Raw genomic sequence first — 21,708 nt, 5'->3', positions numbered from 1 at the left:
AAAATCGATTTTGCGTAAAAATTCCCGTTTTTCCTTAATTTTTCTTTTGTTTTTCACGTCACTTTTGAAAACTACTGGGAAATATTTACTTTTGACCCCCCAAAGTACCAACTAGATTCACTTTCCAATCATAAAAGTTACTGTTGAAGAAAATCGAAGCAGTTTTACTGTCCTAAAAGGTGATGACAGACACACAAAAAAAAAAATAAATAAATAAAAAAAATAAAAAAAAAAACACACATCATTGTAAAATCAATACATTCCTCGTTCCACTCAGAATCTAAAATAATAGGTATATAAAGCTGTAATCGCATTTTTTGTGTAAAGTAAACTGGATAACACTATTGATTCAATTTTGATCGGAATTTTTTATTATGTGTTCCTTATGATCACGCGAATGTCATAGGCATACATTTCATTCGATAAAGTTTGTAAATAATTAGGTAGTTATTAATAAACGTGTAAGACAAACGAACGAAGGAACGAAAGTAAATTGTATACCTATTTGCGACTCACGGGTTTCCTGCTATATGCAATCTTAAATGTTTCAAGGTTGTTAAACATGTTTAAAAATCAATGTATAAAATCCAAATGAATAGGTATTGTGTTTCTTCTTGTTTTAAACTATTTTTTTCTGTTTAAAACATCGTTTTAAACAATTTGTTCGCGAACTTTTTAACCATAATAAATAAACTGTTTTAAATGGTCTAAAACTCAAACCACCGACCTATTTATTAAAACAAAAAATACAGTTTTTTTTTAAATTAAATAATACACCAAGTCTATAATTAATACAGCACGTAGAAATATCATTACATAAAAACATTGTATACCTAACAGTTATGTTACTAAATAATGCTACATGCCTATAGCTATATAAACTGTAAAAAAACTAAATATGACAAACAGATTGTAAATGTTGTGTCTTTTTTTTAAATATAATGTCGCTAAAATTAATATCCTATTGTTATAGTGTCGCTCTAAATTACAAAAATTATAATGTATATTTGAATATTTCATATAGGTACCTATTATTTAGATCTCGTGTTTATTTATGACATACCGTATGGTACATATTTAGTATATTATAAATACGTGGACTTAAGTAGATTTAGTTTGTCCATGCCTATAATATTATATTATAATATTTTGTTCGGTCTGCTTAAATGTTGTGCATCAACGTGGGCGATCCGTGCGCAACGAGAAGTCCATCCAATATAGGTAAACTCGGTGGGTTCTCAAGTCCTGAGCGTCCTATTGTACATATATTATACGGATAAGATCCGGGTTCTCGAAACGCTATTATAAACCGAAAAAAAATGTACAGAGTCAAGGGGTATAGACATAAATAGTATTTAACAACAGTTCTTTATATATGTATATAATATTATAGTGCATCGAAGGAACTCCGGTCCCCACAGATATAATATTGTTATTATTTTGAACGGAAAGATTATCTAAATAATGATATTCCATCTACCTATATAACGATAAAAACATAATTTATTATATACCCCTGTCATCCAGAGCCGCAGTCCCCCGTCTTTGTGTCGCCACTTAAGTACCTGCCTTCGACGCGTCCATACATTCCTGTTAAATTAGTTACAGGCGGTAGTTCTAAGAAACTAATACACGAAAAACCCATTTAATATAATTTATGTTTATACGCCTTCAGAGAGGGTCGAGTGCATTTTAGGCGTATACGAGAAGGTTATCGTAGGGACATCAAATGTAAAAGCGATTAAAAAAATACTCGTTCGGTTCGTCCGTTGTGATATAGTATATTCATTTTAAATGCTCCAAGTCGAAGAAAATATACACGTTTGAAAAAAATAATATAATAATAATATTACACATAATAATATAAACCATATTATGGTAATTTGTTCATTATCGCTCATCCGCTGCACATTGCACTGTGTATGTAATTTATCACTCGGCCATCGGATAATCGTCGTTGTAGGTACCATGGTTCATTACTATTTTCAATAAGTATTTCGAATAAAAGTAAATAATAATATTTGGAATATTGTTTACGAATAACATCAGCATAGTTGATAATAGAAGATCGAAAAAATGATAATCTATACAAATATATAAAGTTGTAAGATCATTTTTGTGTAAAGTATACTCGATAACACTATCGGTTCAATTTTGATCGCAATTTTTTCATTAATTCCTTATTATCACGCGAATTTCATAGACATACATCTAATTCGATAAGGTTAGTTAATAATTAGTTATTATTAATTAAAATAAACGTGTAAATTGTATACATATTTGCGGAGCAGCACTTTTCTGCTACCTGCAGTCTGACATTTTTAGTGTAGATACCTATCAGTTGTTCCGAGAAATGTATCAATAAAATTAATCTCGCGCAACTCCACAAGTTTTATTTTCTTACCTGTCTTTCTTATAAAACCAAATGATATTTTTCTACTAAGTAAACTCAAAATTTAAAAGTGCAAAAAAAATGATTGTGTTAGAGAAAGTTATAAATACTAAATAGTAAAATAATGGATTTGTATTAGACTTAATGGTTTGAATATCTACGAATTGTATCTCATAATTTTAGTTCACAGTACAAAATATTATAAGTATTATAATTATTTATAACATATAATGACATAATAATATAATTAATTAAAAGGTATATTAATACCTACAATTTTTTTGATTCCTTGTTATAACAATTTTTTATCAATATTTTTTGACATAATACTGGCCATTGGAATTTGTATGATTTGTTCGAACAATTATTATTTTTGTTTTTAAGTTTTTTATATTTTTGGCATAATATTATTTAGGATAATTATTATTATAAAATTATGATTTTTTGTTTAATTATAATCCGAATATTATAATAATTGTAAAGTGTATACTGTTACTTGATTTTTTTTACTGGTGGAGTTTACATGAATTCAATTTTACCTGTTTTATTTTCCTGGTGGAGCTTAAACTAAAAAAAGGTTCTCGTGACGAAGTTTACATGCGCCCAGCGCGAACACCAAAATTTATGTACTCCTTGAAGTTTAAACGATAATGTACCGATAATGTACCCCTACATAAAATTATTATAATTGAAAATGACGCCTCAGGGGCTGACTATGGATTGTGTGCGCTTATATAGTATGGAAAAAATATCGTCGGGAAACATTTCATTTTGACAGCTTAAGCTTAGAAAACGATTGTTATCGAGTATGGGATCGGCGCCACCAAGTCGCCTTGCATTAGCGACGCCTCCGTCTACAGGTAGTTAGGCAGACAACATTATATTATGTGTAGAAATGAGCTGTTGTAATGGTATGTTTTGTTCGTAGAACGCAGGGAGAAAATTATTTTTACCACTAATCATGGTTTTATTTTTAATACTTCTATTTAAATAAATTCGATAGCTGTAACGTATTATAGTCATAGCCATCGTAAATATATTATGTTATATTATAAATTTATATGTACGCTTTGTTATACAAAATAATAACTTCTCCTAATTTAATTACATTTTGTAGCAATAGTTTTGTAGAACAATATTATAATTGTATAAATATCAAAAATCCATTTTTAATATGCAAACGATGAAAATAAATCTTATTCACTGATAAATATAAAACCCACATAGTACATATCATTATATTATTATATACAAAAGAAATGTATAATAGCCGTATAGTACCTATAACTATTGACTCATAACGTCCTGTTAGTGATCAAAATCCAATGAACGAAGTGGTTATCATTGTTTTCTGTTACTTACAACAACGAGAACCAGAGAACATAATATTGTATACCAAGTTAATAGTTATATATTTATTTATTCTGTTTGTAAATGCGTAAATGTGTAATTTCTCCCGATAAAATAAAGTATGTATATTATTAATAACATAATTTGTATTATATACCTACCTATGTAACATATATATTGTATATAGTATCATTAATATCACGAGGACCATTAATTGTTATAAATATATGTAACTGTAATATTCGTCCAATGTCTTAAAGTAATAACTTATTGTTAATAATAGTAATAATATTATTTTTAAAAAATATAAAAAAATGCGAAGCTATAAAATTATTCATTATAATGTTATAATACAACAATTATCAAATGATTTCTTAGACATAATAATTAATTTATTAAAAAATGTGTGTCACTTGTAAAAATTTAAAGCACTCAAATATTTAATGCGATATGCAGCAAAAAACAAAAAAAAACTTAACAATTGTCGTTTATGCCAATTTTTGTAATATTAATAGTAAAAACCTTCATAAACAGTTAAATATTATTATATTAATAGTCATTTCATCGAAACCGGGATGACGCGCGACGCGATGCGTACAATTGCTGATAAGCAACCTATTGGTTATTATTAATACTATATGTATAATTACGATAGTTCCAAGTTATGATAATAAGTTAGTAAAATCTTACGAATTTAATTTAATTTTTCACAGAATATTTTTTAATAATTTATTTTAGATTATGAGTGGAATGTTGAATGTATTGATTTTAAAATGATGTGTGCTTTTTTAATTTTTTAATTTTTTTTTGTGTGTGTCATCACCTTTTAGGATAGTAAAAGTGCTTCGATATTCTTCAACAGTTTTTTTTATGATAGGAAAGTGAATCTTGTTGGTCCTTTGGGGGTTCAATAGTAAAATTTTTCTAATAGTTTTCAAAAGCGCCGTGAAAAACAAAAGAAAAGTTAAGGAAAAACGGGAATTTTTACGCAAAATCTGTTTTCGAGAAAATTGATTTTGGTTTTTGGTGTAACTTTAAAACGAACAACTGTAGATACATGAAATTTTCACTGGTTGTTTATATTTCCATTATCTATATATTATACAATTTTCAAAATATTTTGATTTGTTTTGAGCTGTTTACGGACAATTTCAGTTTCCAATTAAATTAGTTTTTTTTTGTTGTTACAATGACATTTGAAAAATATTAAAAATCCTTAGCCACAGTATTTTTTTATTAGCATTTAAAGTTCAAAAATTGACAAAATATGTAAAAATCACGAAAATTAGCAAATTATTTTGAGTTAATAATTCGTAAAAATTTTTCTTTTTAGAACTAAGATTTTAAAATGTAATACAAGATTCCTTATAGGATAATCTATCTTTACCAAAAAAAAAAATGTCTATAAGAAAATCAAATTAAATTTTTTTTGGTAGTTTTCAAAAGCGCCATGAAAAACAAAAGAAAAATTAAGGAAAAAGGACATTTTTACGCAAAAAATGTGTCATTAATTATTAAGAATATTGTAATAATATAATATATTCAAGATAATTTGTTTTGAATATTTGTTAACTATTGCATATTTTTGCATATCTTGAAAACAATTGATATTCGTTGCACAATTGATTAGAAATTAAATTATATAATATAGTAATCAGAATAAATTTGTGCACATTCGAGCTTTCAACTGAGCCGCTAGAAGGGTGTGATCCCTTTTGCGAAAGTCAACGACAGGTAACGGCAGCGGTCGACCACTGACGACCAATCACAGTGCATCTCACTCTTGTAGGAGGGTCGAAGCCTTCCTGCGGCTTAGTTGAAAGTGCGAAAGCGGACAAGCTCATTCTGAGTAGAATACTTGTACTGCTGTTAAGACATTTAAGAGGATGCAACACCCGAATGTGTTGTATCCGTCTAATAAACGTGTACCTTACCAAATGTACGCTCGGCAGTTCAAGTTTTATGCCGTTAGCTCACAAATCAGAGTTAATCGACTTATTATAAAAATGGATGGGAAGAACATTATCTGTGTTTTGATGGAAGTTTATTTACGACTATTCAGTTTTTAAATGAGTTATGAGCATTTTTAATTTACCATTTATTATAGGTAGACGCATAACTCACTTAAAAACTGAATTATTGTAAAAAACTTCAATCAAAACACAGATAATGTTCTTACCATCTACTTTCATAACAGAAGGTCGATTCACTCTAATTTGTAAGCAGACGGCATAGAACTTGAACTGCTGAGCGTAAATTTGGTATGTTACGCGTTTGTAAGACAGAGACAATATATTCGGTAGCATCCTCTAAATAAATTCTTAATATCGTCAAGCAATTTCACTAAAAAAATATTTGTTTTGCATTATCCTATAAGAGTAATATTAATTAACATAGTATGTCGTAAATGATGAGATTCTGTAAGTACCAACATTTTTTTAAAAAATTTTCCGCATATTAGTTGCATATTTTAGTAATTTTTATTATATATTATTATACGGTTATATATCATGAAACTTTTTATTGCATAAAAATCACGTCACTAATTATTATTATAATACTATATTATAGAATGGTCCTTATTTTTTAACACTTTGTATACGCTAATAAGCAACTATTTTATACGCGCTGTATATTATTATAATTATCATCGTTACGCGTTTGCGCATTATTATCATAGCAACGGTCGCTAGGTAACGAGTTTTGCTAAGATGCAGCTATGAAACTATACATATACGCAGGGCCTTATTTACACTTTTTGCGTCCTGGATCGATAAAATGTTTAGCCCCCCCCCCCCATCATTGTAAAATCAATACATTCATCGTTTCACTCAGAATCTAAAAATGATTGTATATGGTTCAACAACAGAATAATATTATGTATTAAAATAACTCAAACTTAAGTAATTCAGCCTTATGAACTCAAAAAATAATAATAAAAACAAGTTTTAAATATTAGAAATAAACATTTTTTTATTATCTATTAGATTTTTATAAAATATTCAAATTTGAACCCAATATGGCAATGTATTAATAAAAGCTTTCTTAAACTTTATTTTATATTTTATTATTTATTTTTACATGGTTAAGAGTTATGGAGACAATTATTGCACAACATTTTTTTTAAAACAGGCACATCTTGGTGTTTGACATGAGATTTTCAATTTACATGAACAAGAAGAAAACCCTTGTCCACAAGCCACCAGTTGAGACTTTAACAGTCTCTCGAAAAGTAAACTCTCTGTCCAATAAAATCTCGTGACTCTGTATAAGACAGACTGATCGAGTATTGTCAACGGGATCATACACTATCTGTATATTACTATGTATCTGTACAATCATTTTCATTTTTATTTGATATCTTATATTGAACTTATCTGATCAACTGACAAACCAGCTTCTACAATGTACAAGTTACAAATTACCTATATATCAAGCAAATTTTATGTTTATTTTATACACAATTACCTAGTGCAAATCGTACAATTACCCAATACCAAAAATACTCGTAATATAATAATATTACAGAATGTGGGTGTAATGAATTTCATTCAATTCATGAGAAGGTCAAAAAACTTTCCATATAGTGTAGTAAAGGTAATTTTCACTAAATAGATACATTTCATGAAGTAATGCGACATATATATCCATGATATGACTTATAGTCTGATCTCCTTCCAGGCCCGATGAGAGGGTGAGCAGCTGGGGCTGCAACCCTGGGTCCAGGCCTCGGAAAGGGCCAGTAGCTCGGCCAAGTCTACCAGGTCTTATTTTTAATGTGGAACCGTTATCATTTTATAAATGGGTCGCTGATATGGTTGGTGAAAAATCTAGAAAGCTATTTGTTAAGATTAAAAATGAATAACTTTTTAATAATAATGACTGTATACTACATTATATGTGTTAATAACAAATAATATGATTATTGCTTTTTAATACCTAAACATTAAACTAGCACAATTGTTTTAATGAATCACAAAAAAATTATTTTATTTTTATGTATCAGGGTAGTTATATAATAAATATTTTATATGATTCATTTTTTGATGGGACAAATTTTAAATACGGCGCTGGATGTCAGTGATAAGTTTAATATTTGACTGTGTGGGATGGCCTGAATTAGTTTGTCCCTGGGGCCTTTGATCTCTCTCCACGGCCCTGTCTTCTTTCATCTATAATTTCAAATAACAAAATTCTATTAAACCTCATTGCGTTCAAGATATTTCTGACATAACCTTCTATCCAAATTGTCGGTAATGTGTTCGCCATACATGATTCCTCCAAAAATATATCTAAGGTCCTCAAAAGGAACTTTATTGTTAGCTTTCAGGCAGTTATATAATACTTTCACTGATATCGTAAATCACCCACATTAAATGGATACAATCTATTCAGTCCTTGAGCTCCAAACTTCGATCTTTCCTATATAGATGCATGGCAATAACACAAGCTAAACAGAATCACTTAGTACAAGTACATATTGTGTATTTGCATAGGCTTAAAACATCGCACACTGTAATATAATTAATAGCCATTCAAAATTGAATTTAGTTTAAGATATAGACAATAATGTAATATTTACATGTGTTGGATCAACTCCTGCTGATAATGAAAAAATACAGGTGTTTTATAAGTAGTTTCTTTGAATGAATCAATGGACTCTGGAGGACTAAAATTTGTATATTTGAGACCAAAGACTTCCTGGACGTATACTTTAGACCTCTTTAATAATAATTATATTTTTTAAATAAATGATTTTTGACTAGGGTAAATTAGCATAACAATAATATTGATTGAATATAAAAAGCTCATAATATACATATGTATAGAAATCAAATGGAATATGCGATAAGAATGACCATTTTGACAAAAGAACAAAAGAAGTGTGAATAAATAGCAATAGAACAAAAATAAATTTCATCTCTCTCAAATATAAAATCTGGCTATGAACATTCTCATAAGCTCACGGATTTTACTTTATGCTTCATTGAAATCAGTCCATTAATTTCGATGGTAGGTGGAAACATGCATACATACATACATAAACATACACATTAACACATTAACCACATTAACCTCCTTCTCCCGCAGTCAGGTAAAAATAAAACACATCGTATACATCTATTATATTAGTTATTTTAAAAAAAAAACACTCAAATAAAATAAAACGCAGTGTGTTGAAGCAGAAAATAGATGAAATGTTCTAATAATTTTAAGGTTGAAGAGAAGCTGTTGCGCTCAAGGAGATGGGGGATTTGGGTCTGCAGAAATCTTCAAGAGTTCCGAATCTTGTAATAAGGAATTTCATAAAACACTCCATTATAATGAACATTACATAAAAAGCAGCCGTAATGTGTCTGCAACAACAAAGAAAAAAACATATATGGCGATTTGGAAACGTTGAAAATAGAAATTCAACCCTGTTGTATCGATATAATGAACTACCTAAACATGAGACCACTAAAAATAGCAGAGATGACAATATTGTTAGCTATCACGGTAGGTAAGTGTAAAGACAACTAACGCATGTGCCCTAGTGAGTATTGCATAATTGGTTAGAACTTATAAACATATACATTTTAATATTATCACATTTTACTCCGTTTCTTTATATGACTTACTGTTTTACTGTTTCTTTTCTTTTTTCAGATACTGATTGTCTTGTATATAACCAGTTTATTGATCCATGTCCCGAAGCTTTATACAACCCACCATGTGGATGGCCAGAAAACACGAACACGTCTGTCGCATTCATAATATAACCCCGGTACGTATGATTAATATTCTTTAAATAGTGCTATAACACAATAATAGGAAATATAAAAAATTCGTCTTGATATTATGTTGTTGGTAGGCAGGTACCTACTTAGGACACTTGGATAGTTGCATACAGGGCCGGATCTTAGCTTTTCAACACTCGGGGAAATTAAAAAAAAATACGCAGGGAAATGACTAGAATTAGTATTATAATACAGTATTGTGAGGACCAACATTTATAAAACCTTTCGCAATATACTATACCAATAATTTATTTACCACAAATAATTTAAAAAATTTTAACTTAAAAATGAAACATTATAAATTTTAAACTAATCAAGTATTAGTTTTAGTAGCACGTCTTAATGGTGTATTTAAAGCTAAAATCTGAGGTCAATATTTCTAAGTTTCTGGTTTGGAATAAATAATGTTGATATTAATAACATATGTATGAACAAATCTAAATTAGGTAACCATTGCATACTTTTAGTATAAAAAGCTTTATGTAAAAGAACAATATATAATTTACAACATTATACAATTTATACATTATACATTTACAATATTATACATTTTTCGTTTTTAATATTTGTTACAACCAAAACATAATATGTACCAAGGTACGGAAATAATACAATGCAACAAAATTGTAATTATATACTGAAAATTTTAATATAATGATTACATTATACATTTATACATTTACATAATATTATACATTTTTCGTTTTTAATATTTGTTACAATCAAAACTTAATATGTACCAAGGTACGGAAAAAATACAATGCGACAAAAATGTAATTATATACTGAATATTGTAATATAATGATTATAACATGATAAAGAAATTTACTTTATCATGGATTATAACTTATGGATTAAATGTATATAGGTACAAAAATTTCTACATTCTACATTTTATAAATTTCCAAAGTAATAAGAACCCGTTTGTCTATTTGACATCTTACACTATAAAAATAAATTAGTTAAAAAAACCGTTTATAATAAAAAAACTAACTAAATTGATAATAACATAAATTTCCTTTTAATTTATTTTAATATAATATGTAAAACATAATATTCAATCTGATTTGGGCTACATATCAGTAGGATAGTATTTTTGTTTTAATCATTTAATTATGTTGTACTTTTGTACTATCAAGTATATCAAGAAAGTTAATAGGTGTATACTTGTATATAAAAAGCTAACACAAATAACAGATTATATTCCATTTCGCGTTCTTTTTCACTTATCTAGTGGCCATGGTGAGATTTAAAAAAAAGTTCAGTTTATAAAAAGGCATTTTATAAATATAAATACTGTTATAAACCTACGAACATGTAATTTAATCTGAAATCAATTAAATCAGTAGTATCTAAGTAACATTTTATATAGTACATAATTTTATCCAATACCTACAAAATATATAATTGCTAATATAAAATTACATAACAACGAATTACAATGAAAAGTATCCTTTTTAAGATTAAGTTTTAACCCTTTCTCTGCTATGGACGCATATATGCGTCCAACATAGGCAACTCTGTGGTGCTATGGACGCACATATGCGTCTTTTCATTTTGAGGATTTTGAGGATTTTAAAAAACCTTGGCTAAGAGTTATACAATTAGCAATAACTTGGTAAGTTTTGTTCCAATTTTTTTTTTTTTAATTTTTTCAGATTCAGTGAGTATATATCTATATTTTTAAGGTGGAAATACTAGTTAAATAATTTATGAAATATAGTCAGCACAGAGCAGTTGCATTAGATTTTTATGGTCAGCAGTGAAAGGGTTAAATAACTATCTACATGATAATTAATTATATGCATGAAAACGATGTCATTTACCATACTTTATTGTGTCACTAATCGGAGAGTACATTAATCTGTGATAGACTAAGGTGTGTACACTCTCGCTGACAGTTGCGGACGGGTATTTTCCACGGAACTGCTTACTGATTTCATATTTCTTCGACGTATAAATGTTTTAAGTCAAAAACTACTAGTTTTCAGGAAGATTAAACGAAAAATTGAAAAATCATTCAAAATCGTAGACAATAGTGTCTGGACTGATAATTAATTTAATTTAATATTCATTGAACCAACTTTTATGTTAACAATTGAGTAGAACTTTAAAACCAATTCTTCATTAGTTTGAAGTAACTTAAGATAATTGGATTTTTATTTTAAATGACTTATATTTATTGACAATATGACTACGTGATCTGTACCAACAAAATATAAAAACATAAAAATGTTTGAATTATACCATACGTCAAAGATTTGTCCTTTTTAATTTTTAAACCAATGTTATTACCTAGTTATTAATTTTTACTCATCTCGATTAAAAATACTATCGCACATAAATGTGATATTTGCAATCTAAGATTTTGTTAGAGAAAGAAAGTCTTTTAAAAAGACATACCATAAAACACACTGGAGTAAAACCTTTGAAATGTGACATCTGTGATGGAATATTTATTTCTAAAGCAACTCTAAAGAAACATACAAAACACATAAACCTTAACACTGGAGAACAACTATTTAAGTGTGATATCTATGGTAAACGTTTTTCTCAAAACGACCATTTTAAATGTCATATAAATATACATACACGCAAAAGGTCTTTTGAATGTGACGTTTGTTCTAAAACATTTCGTTCAAAAGGTAATCTTGAAAGACATATTATATTGATTGATAATAGTGAAAGCCGAAATTGAAAACCACATACAAAAATACACACCAAAGTAAAATGTTTTGAATGCAACATCTATTTGAAAAAAATTTAGAAGCTGATATTGACAGAGTTATATATATATATGATAAAATATTTTAAGAAGAAAAAAAAAAGTTTGAATCTTACTATCAAAAACATTTATGCAATAGATTACTTCATTACAAGTTTTTCAGCCTTGACAGTGAGAATAAAATGATCTCCAAACTTAATGTAAGAAATTGTAGGTATATAATGTAACATGATAAATAAAATTTTCAAAAAGAATGTAATTTTATTTCATATAGAGTGCATATGCCAATGGTTATGGCACTTAATTTACTTCCAAATTATATAGAATGATACAGGATAAGTTTGTGTTGTCCGAAATTATTATGACAGACTATAATGATAATAATATAAATATGTACAACTCTACTATGATGCATAAGTCATGTAACGCTAAGAGATGTCTATGGCCTTTTAAGGAAAACCGAAACTATCAAATAGAATTGTAAGTACTTACTTCTTCAACAATAATCAAGGATATTTCTAAATATTATCTATCGGAAATAGATAATCTGTTTGAAATAACTACGGACTTATACAATAAAAATAATTCAATATCTTCCCAAAGAATTCAAGAAAGTACTTCAACAATTGATCTATGTACACGTGATGGTGAAGATAAGAAAATTGGGCAATTAGCATTTAATCAACTATTAAAATTAGACAGCATCAAATTAATAAAAAGACCTAAAAATGTAATGAAAATTCTTCCTAAACATAGGAAAAAAAAACAGAAAAACTATATTCATTTTTTAACGGGCCAAAGAGAAAATGATGTTGTTATTTCATATATAAAAACCAATGGGTATGAGTTACATATGACAGATTTAATTACATTACTTACACTTAAATCCTGGCTGAATGATGTTGTAATTCAGAATTATATCTCACTATAGGTCACTATAACTCATATAGAGAAAACCTCTAAAAGAATTATAATCATTCATTAATGAACCACCGGAAGGAATAATTGTAGATGCTGACCAAATTGGACAAAATCTCAAAATTACGCTTGTAGCAGAAAAACCATATAAATGTAGTATCTGTGGACAAGGATTTTGTATTTTTGTCCATAGCAATTACGAAGAAATTGAGGAAATCAAGTAATATCCATGACAAATTAATATAATTACATTTTAAAGTACCTATACCAGTGGTTTTCAAACTTTTTTTATACACGGCACACCGTAACACTTCAAAAAATTTTCACGGCACACTGACATTTTTTTAAATGAACAAAATTGTTTTGAATTAATTATAATTTTATATACATTTAATTAGAAATTTTTATTATTTATTTATTAATATTACAATTACAGTATAATTAGTTATTAAATTTATTTACAAAAAAAAGTGTAGTTTATACATAGGTACATTTAATGAGAAATGTGTGCCTGATGGGCGTTACAAATATTTTTAATTCTTGGACGAATAGTGGACAGACATACCCTCATTTCTTCTTCCACTGAATTTAGTTTTTCTCGTTTTTTATTTTTTATATTCGCAAGCGCTGAAAACCCTTGTTCACAAAGATATGAGGTTGAGAACGGCAAAAGAATAGTCAGTGCTTTTATAGATATCTCTGGATATTCTTTAGAAACATATATCCAGAATTTATTGAGAGTGAACTCTTTGAATTTCAACTGCAATGTTCGATCATTTTTAATTGAACAGAGATTTTCTTCTTCAACAAGTTTTAAATCAACCAAGTCACTAATAGACACATTAAAAGGGTCTCGTACCCAGTCATAATTTTTAATATTAATACTTGGAAAATATTTATTCATTTTTACTTCTAACAATGTGATGGACTCGACTATTAATGACAAAATGTTGTCATCCGCAACTAGTAAAGCAGTACGTGGAAACATGATTAAATTACCTTGATTAATTTTAGTTTTCCATAAATTCAATTTTTCGATGAAAGCCATAATTTTGTCCGACGATGTTAGTATATTTTCATCACGATCTTGCATACTTGAATTTAATTTATTGAGATGCTCAAACAAATCAGTTAAGAAAGATAACTTTGTCCACCACTCTTCATCCCCAAGAAAGTTAAATTCAGTTTCTTCCATACTTAAAAATACAAGTAACTCCTCTCTCAAATTGTAAAATCGTGATAAAATATTGCCCCTTGAAAGCCATCTTACTGCACTGTATAAAATCAATCTTGAATAGTCTGCATCCATCTCTTCACAAATTTTTTCGAATAGTCTTGATTTAAGAGGTCGGCTCTTAATAAAATTTACAACTTTTACAACTTGATCAAGAATATTTTGTAAATCACTTACTAAGGATTTTGCCACTAAGGCCTCTCTATGAAGGAAGCAATGGGTAAAAATAATTTTTGAATTTTTTTTTTTGACTAAAGAAATGAAACCTTTAATTGAGCCAGTCATTGAAGGTGCACCATCAGTGCATATTCCAATACAATTGTCCCACGATAAATTTACTGATAATAAATGATTGTCCAAAACTTTAAAAACATCTTCACCTCTCGTTGTTTCGGGCAATGTTTTACAACAAAAAAAGTTTTCAATAATATCGTCATTAACTACCATGCGTACAAAAACTAAAAGCTGTGCTTTTCCACTTATATCTGTAGATTCGTCTACTTGCAGCGCAAACATACGAGAATCGCGTAACTTATTTAATACTTGCTGCTCAATATCTTCGGACATGTCGTTTATGCGCCTACTTATTGTATTATCAGATAAAGGAATTTTCAATATTTCTTGTTCAGCTTCTATTCCAAAAAAAATATTTTTACAAGTTCACGGCAAGCGGGTAAAATTAACTGTTCACATATTGTATGTGGTTTCATTGTTTTAGCCACAAGCTCTGCTACTACATAGCTCGCTTCTTGAGATTTATCAGAAATTTTAACAATTGTTGTCATATTTTTACTTTATTTATTTTGTGAATTTAATAAACGTTGAAAATATGTTATATTTTTGTCGATCAAATGTGAATGTTTAGTAAACAAATGACGTTTAAGTTTACTGGGCACCATTGCTTCATTTGACAATTTTTCACCACATACAACGCACCATGGAAGAGGATTATTTGTATCACCAGTACAAGAAAATCCCATTTTTAAGTAATCTTCGTGATACTGATGAATATTGTATTTTATTTTTTTTTTTGGTGGTTGACTTACTGACGCATTATTGTCAACAGAACGAGTAACAAATTTATCCATGATTATAATAATTATAAATATATGTAAATGTATATCACAAATGTATTTTTTTTAAATACTCGTACGATACGAACTATTCTACGAATACGACGTAAACGTCCAGGCTGGTTGCGTCGGATATACTGCCAGAGGTCTAACAATATAACGGATAACTTATACTTTTTATGGTTCAATAGTTATCTGAGATTACTTATCTTAATCACTTTATTCCTACAAACTGTCGATTTATTAATATATAAATATATATCAAATCCATAGAGATTGAAAGCATTTATTTTCTTATATCGCAATTCAATGCAATCGGTAATTTATGGAAAAACCACGGCACACCTAGTGCATACTCGCGGCACACCAGTGTGCCGCGGCACCCAGTTTGAAAACCACTGACCTATACCTATATTATTTTTGTCATGGAAATAATCTGAAATATGGTACTATGAATTTTAAATATTAGCACAATAACACAGCTATTAGTACTATCACAAAGAAGCCAAAAGAAGCTATTATGAATGTTGGCGTGAGATTACAGTCATTTGGATATGGATGGGCTTATCATATAATTTTTTTTTTTTTTTTTTAATATAATTTTTCTATTTATAATTGTTGGTTTTTTACTAAACTACATCATATTTTAATAGGAATTAATGAAATAATTTTAATTTTAAAAGACTAAACCATTTTGGTATTAGCACATGTTTTGAAGTTAATGTAGTTTAATTTCTATATCAATAACATGGGGAATAATACGTTTTGATGTTAAATGGAAATAACACGTTACGAATTAAATTATGGATGTACTACGTTTTGGAAAAATATGAAAACTATGACCTATGATTCAGTACAGGAAATAGAAGGTTTTGAAGGAAAGTGGACATAAAACGTTTTGGAAAAAAAATCTATTGGAAATAGTACGTTTTAACAAAAAATAACAGTTTTAATCGATTTATCGCCATTTTTTCCGTTAAAATTGATGTATAACTCAATTTAAATGAAAATGGAGATAACACGTTTTGCATAGGAACATCTCAATTGATCATTAAATAAATTTTTAAAACAATTTTGATTTCATATAAAAATGGAGCATAACTATGCCATTGAAGTTTTCAATTAACTATGATGTTTATTTTTCATTACATAATTGTAATATGATAAATGGAAACATTTTTAAGAACAATAGTTGTTATAATGTGGTTTATTCCTGGTGATAAGAAAGTTATTAAAAAAAGATACTGTCTCAACCACCCACTATTAATTTTTTTTTATGGAATTATATTTTATAACAATCACATTGGTTAATTAAAATGTATTATAAATAGTGTATCCGATAAAGCAAGTAAGTAAATTTCATAAAAATTGAATATTTTGTAATCAGACTAATGAAGGGTTAAAACGATAATACAACCTTTGCACATGTAGTTTCATTTTGTCGATGCTAAAATATTTTGAAAAAATTTACCAAAAAATTTAGGTGACGGATAATATTATATTAAGAATTTATCAAAACAAAAACCGTAATTTACACATATTATATTTGTATAAAAATTAATTTTTAAAACAAATATTTTTCCTATAACATAATATTTAAAAATGTATGATAGATTAAAAAAAATTTAAAAAATGTTTGATAACGGTTCACTATGTATAAACTTTGTAACACAAATAATTAAATTTTATTTTAACAACTACATGTTAACTATTCTTTACTACTCATTTGAATAACAATTTGTTCACTAGAAATTTTAACTTGTACAACCAACAATTTTTTCATAGACTTCAGCGTTCTGGTCCTCCGCAGTCACTATACAATTTATCCGCTATGGAACGGAGTTTTACGTCTAGAATCATTTCAACGTCCGTCCTCAATTTTTGTTTTAATTCAAGCACTGTTTATTTGGTTGCTCAATCAAGTACATATTATTTATTAGCTTTCGAGTTGTTAGACCACGCCAGAGGCTAATTTATATGCATTAATTGAATATCATATCTAATCGTACCAAACATTATCATGTATCAGTTATATGGTAAACTTTTAACAATCCTACAGATCAATACTACATGTACCTGCAGTATGTTTTTTTTTTTTACAAAATTAAAACAAATGTGAACCAATGTTATTGCAAATGAGGTAAAATAGAACAAATAGCTATTATAAAAACCTAAAAACAATTCACCAATTAATTATTATAATGTAACAATTCTATAAAATATCAAACATTTTTTTTTTTTTTAATAATCTGAATATTGTTGATGTCATAAACTTAATTTCATAATCTTCAGAACCAAATTATATCTTAATTTTTTTTTTTTCAATAAATTAAATAGGTTACCTAAAATTGTACCGTAAACTTATTGATACAGAAATGATCTGATCGCATCAATCATATAAGTACAGAGGTGACCAGTCATTACAAAAAGAGGTCACACCTTTGTATTACATTATAACAAGAACAAAATATGTTAAACACCATATGACATGTGCTAGGTTGACCATCAATCAAAACTGTGAAGAATAATATAGGTGGAGGTTATAGCGGCAGCTTATCAGAAGAACAAAGGTGATAGCTGGAGCGCCTGAATGGCGAGACATGTGGGGTTAGCTAAATTTTAAATTAAATTTAAATTTAAAAAAAAACCATTTTTTTTTCATCTGAAAACGATGGTTTATATAGAAAAAAATATTAATAAATTATGAAAGTATAATATAATTTATGATGTTTTCTACATCGATTTTGGAAACATTGAAACAGTGTTGAAATTATTATGACAGACTATAATGCCTATGTAGATGTAAACAAGTGTATTTCTATAAGTAAAATTGTATTTTAATTTACAGTGAATACATTCCAACATTTTTAGTAACATGTTTTGTTTAATATGTAGGGCATTTCAAAATCTTTTGATTTTGACATTGGTGTACAAGTAATAACTTCAGTTAAATGGCCGGTTGATCGAAAATTAAAACATAAAATACCGTCATTTGGATTATGTGCTTTTAATGAATTAAAAACGTAATCAAGTTTATATTATATTTTATAATCTATACTATATTTATCAGGGGATGCTTTATCACCAATCCTTTTTAATTTAGTATTAGAGAAGGTGATCCAAGAAATAAATATTTGTAGAGATGAATGGGGTAAGAATGGATGGAACTTGCTTTAGTCTGCTCGCCTATGGAGACGACATAGTCTTGCTAGGGGAAGAGGAACAAAAAGTGGTAGATCTAGGCGACAGGTTAATAGAATCGGCAAAAAAGGTAGGGCTACATATCAACATGGAGAAAACGCAATACATGAAAATTAGTAGGGAACTAGATAACTTTCCTGAAACCGAAACCATAACAGTGGGTCAGTATGATTTCAAAAAAGTGGAAGATTTCAAATACCTGGGCACAATTGTAACACAGAAGAATGAATGTCAAATTGATATTCAACAAAGAATAAAAATGAGAAATAAATGCTTCTTTTTGAATATTGCCTTAAGTTTAAAAATCTCAAACATTATATATTTAAACTTATTAACTTATTAACTTTCTACTTCTTGTTATCAAGAATAGCAAATATTGATTTTTCGACAAATTCCAAGTGAGAAAATACACTTTTAGGGTAATATTACAAAAATATGTAATTTTTTCCTAAATTTTGAAACAATTTTCCTACACAAGAAAACACAATATGGAAAAAACATATAAATGTTATATTTGCAATCAAAGATTTTGTTAGAGAATGAAAGTCTTTTAAAAAAGTAATACCATAACACACACTGGAGTATACCTTTTGAAATGTGACATCTGTGATGAAATTTTTATTTCTAAAGCAACTCTAAAATAACATACAAAGCACATACACCTTAACACTGGAGAACAACCATGGTGATATCCATGACAAATTAATATAATTACATTTTAAAGTACCTATACCTATATTATGTTTGTCATGAAAATAAATTATGGTGGAGAGATATATAGATCCCACAAACATGATTATCCTGTCTTTTGGGAAATGGTAAAAATATGTAAAAATAAAAATTATATTGTGTTGTTCATATAATTAAGAATTCATAATTACTCATTAATGCCTCTACTAGTACCTGCTTAAATATAAATAAAACTGATATCTCATTTCAGACTTTGACAATCAGATTTGATGGTCAAGGAACTACAGGGACTGATACCCCTGAAACTTTAAAAATCAAGGCGAGAAGAAGCAGAAGAAACAGAAGAAGCAGAAGAAGAAGAAGAATAAATCTCTTATTAATATAAGAGAGGTAGAATCAACCAGTTTAAAACTATTGATAGATTTCATTTATACGGGTGAAATCATAATCAGCGATCAAAATGTGCTGGTATAAATAAAAAATTAAAATTGTTAAATGAAAAATTAACACCATTAGAACTTTCTGCTTTGCCAATACCAATTAATGCTACACAATTAGCATCTAATGCTAGAATGAATGTACTAGGTGTGTAAAATACTCTTGCTTAAGTACATTTCATCTTTCACATTACAACCAGATCCTGTTAAATAACAATCTTTCAAATAATACACAAAAGTTGTCTACATCTAATACCATCATGTCAATTGTTGATGATTTTTCAAACATTGATTAAGAGCTGAAAGAAAAACTGAAGATCATTTTAGCTAATTACTTGTTATCCATCAAGACTACGAAAGATACTTCATACTTGAACATTCAATTTTTTTTCGTAATACATCCTTCTAGCACCAATATAAAATAAACTAAAAAATAATCAAGCATAAAGTAGACACTTATTAAAAAGGACTATATCTGCTACAAATTATTAATATAAATATAATAAGTAGTAGGTAGTATTAGTAGGTTTACCTATACTATTATATATTTTTCTATTATTAGATATTAGATATTTATAGGAAATATTTTACAGTTCTTTACTCATTCATACTTCAATAAAGTTCATATTCACACAATAAATATATGTAAATTACATAAAATTGTTTGTCTTTTATGTCCGTAAAAGATATATCTGGCATAAACAAAAAAGATACATTAATAGGTCTCACATGGTTACAGTATTTAAGAACCTACAGTTTTCGCGTAAGTATGTACACCAAAATATTATTATATATTAGTACTACCTATTTACTTAAGAAAATGGTTATCATTATTCTCGACGACGATTGATGATGGAATGGGATATTCAAATACACAATATAGATCTCTGTATAGTGTTCAGTATTAGTGGTGATACTATCATCAAAAAAAAGAACTTGCATGACTGTTTACAAATTTTAGAAAACTTTATTTACTCCAGAGAAATTTTGATCACTGAAAAAAACATTCAAGTAATAATACAGCAATAGATAACGGTTGCTTTTATTATATTTAACAAAATCATTTAAATTGTTTATTTCCCAAGGTTTTATTACCGGCTGCTGATTTCTTGAAGTTACAAGAAGTTAAAGAGGCATGTTGTGATTTTGCACATTCTGTGTTTTAATTTTTGAACAAAATTTGTTTTTCATAATTTAATCATGTTTTTAAAATGCAATAAAAATTATTTCAGAAAGAGGGAAGAAGAATTTTGTTTTGTATATCAAGATTACTTCAAATGAGTAATAGATACTCAAATACTTTTAAAACATAGGAGTTACTTAAAATATTACCCAAATATTATTCAATACTATTACCACACTAATTACGACAATTGCATTTGCCAAAAACAAATAAAAAAAAGGTAGTTATTATGTCTGACCTTTATAATCCGGATTTGGAAGAGTTGGAAGTAGATGATGACCCGAAGTTGATAAGTGAACAGGCATAAATATTAAATAATATATATGACGGTCGATTATGTAATTAGTAGTTGTTACTTGTTGCCGACGTTCGTGCACATGCAACCAACCATAAACAGCTTACAAACAACCGGCAGGAAGGACAGACAAACACAACAGTGTCGTGCACATCAGATACTACACAAGTAATACACCACAAACACAATGTTTCTGTTAACAACCAAAGACCTGACAAAAACGATTGCACAATGCACTAACACCTAATAAAATGAAATAAAATATAACATTATATTGTATAAGAGGATAATTCTTACTTACAGCATACACAAGACACACAACGTGTGGTAGATGATCTGACGAATAACCCTTCGACACTGTCGATCTGACAAAAACGTCGAACAATGACTAATAAAATGAAATAAAATATATATTTAATAAATATACATT

General features: G+C 28.1%; 1 long non-coding RNA gene across 1 annotated transcript; it reads left to right on the top strand.

Moving 5' to 3' along the window:
* Window positions 1–5,290: 5,290 nt before the first annotated feature.
* LOC115034191 lies at window positions 5,291–20,323 on the top strand. The gene is made up of 4 exons (XR_003839539.1): window positions 5,291–6,162; window positions 8,960–9,245; window positions 9,392–9,509; window positions 19,614–20,323. It is a non-coding gene; the product is annotated as an uncharacterized LOC115034191 (long non-coding RNA).
* The last annotated feature ends 1,385 nt before the right edge of the window (window positions 20,324–21,708 follow it).

This window comes from Acyrthosiphon pisum, chromosome A2 (genome assembly GCF_005508785.2).
Source record: "Acyrthosiphon pisum isolate AL4f chromosome A2, pea_aphid_22Mar2018_4r6ur, whole genome shotgun sequence".
Taxonomy (NCBI): Eukaryota; Metazoa; Arthropoda; class Insecta; order Hemiptera; family Aphididae; genus Acyrthosiphon; species Acyrthosiphon pisum.
The sequence above is the reverse complement of the archived record's forward strand: the minus strand, read 5'-3'. Positions and strand labels throughout refer to the sequence as shown.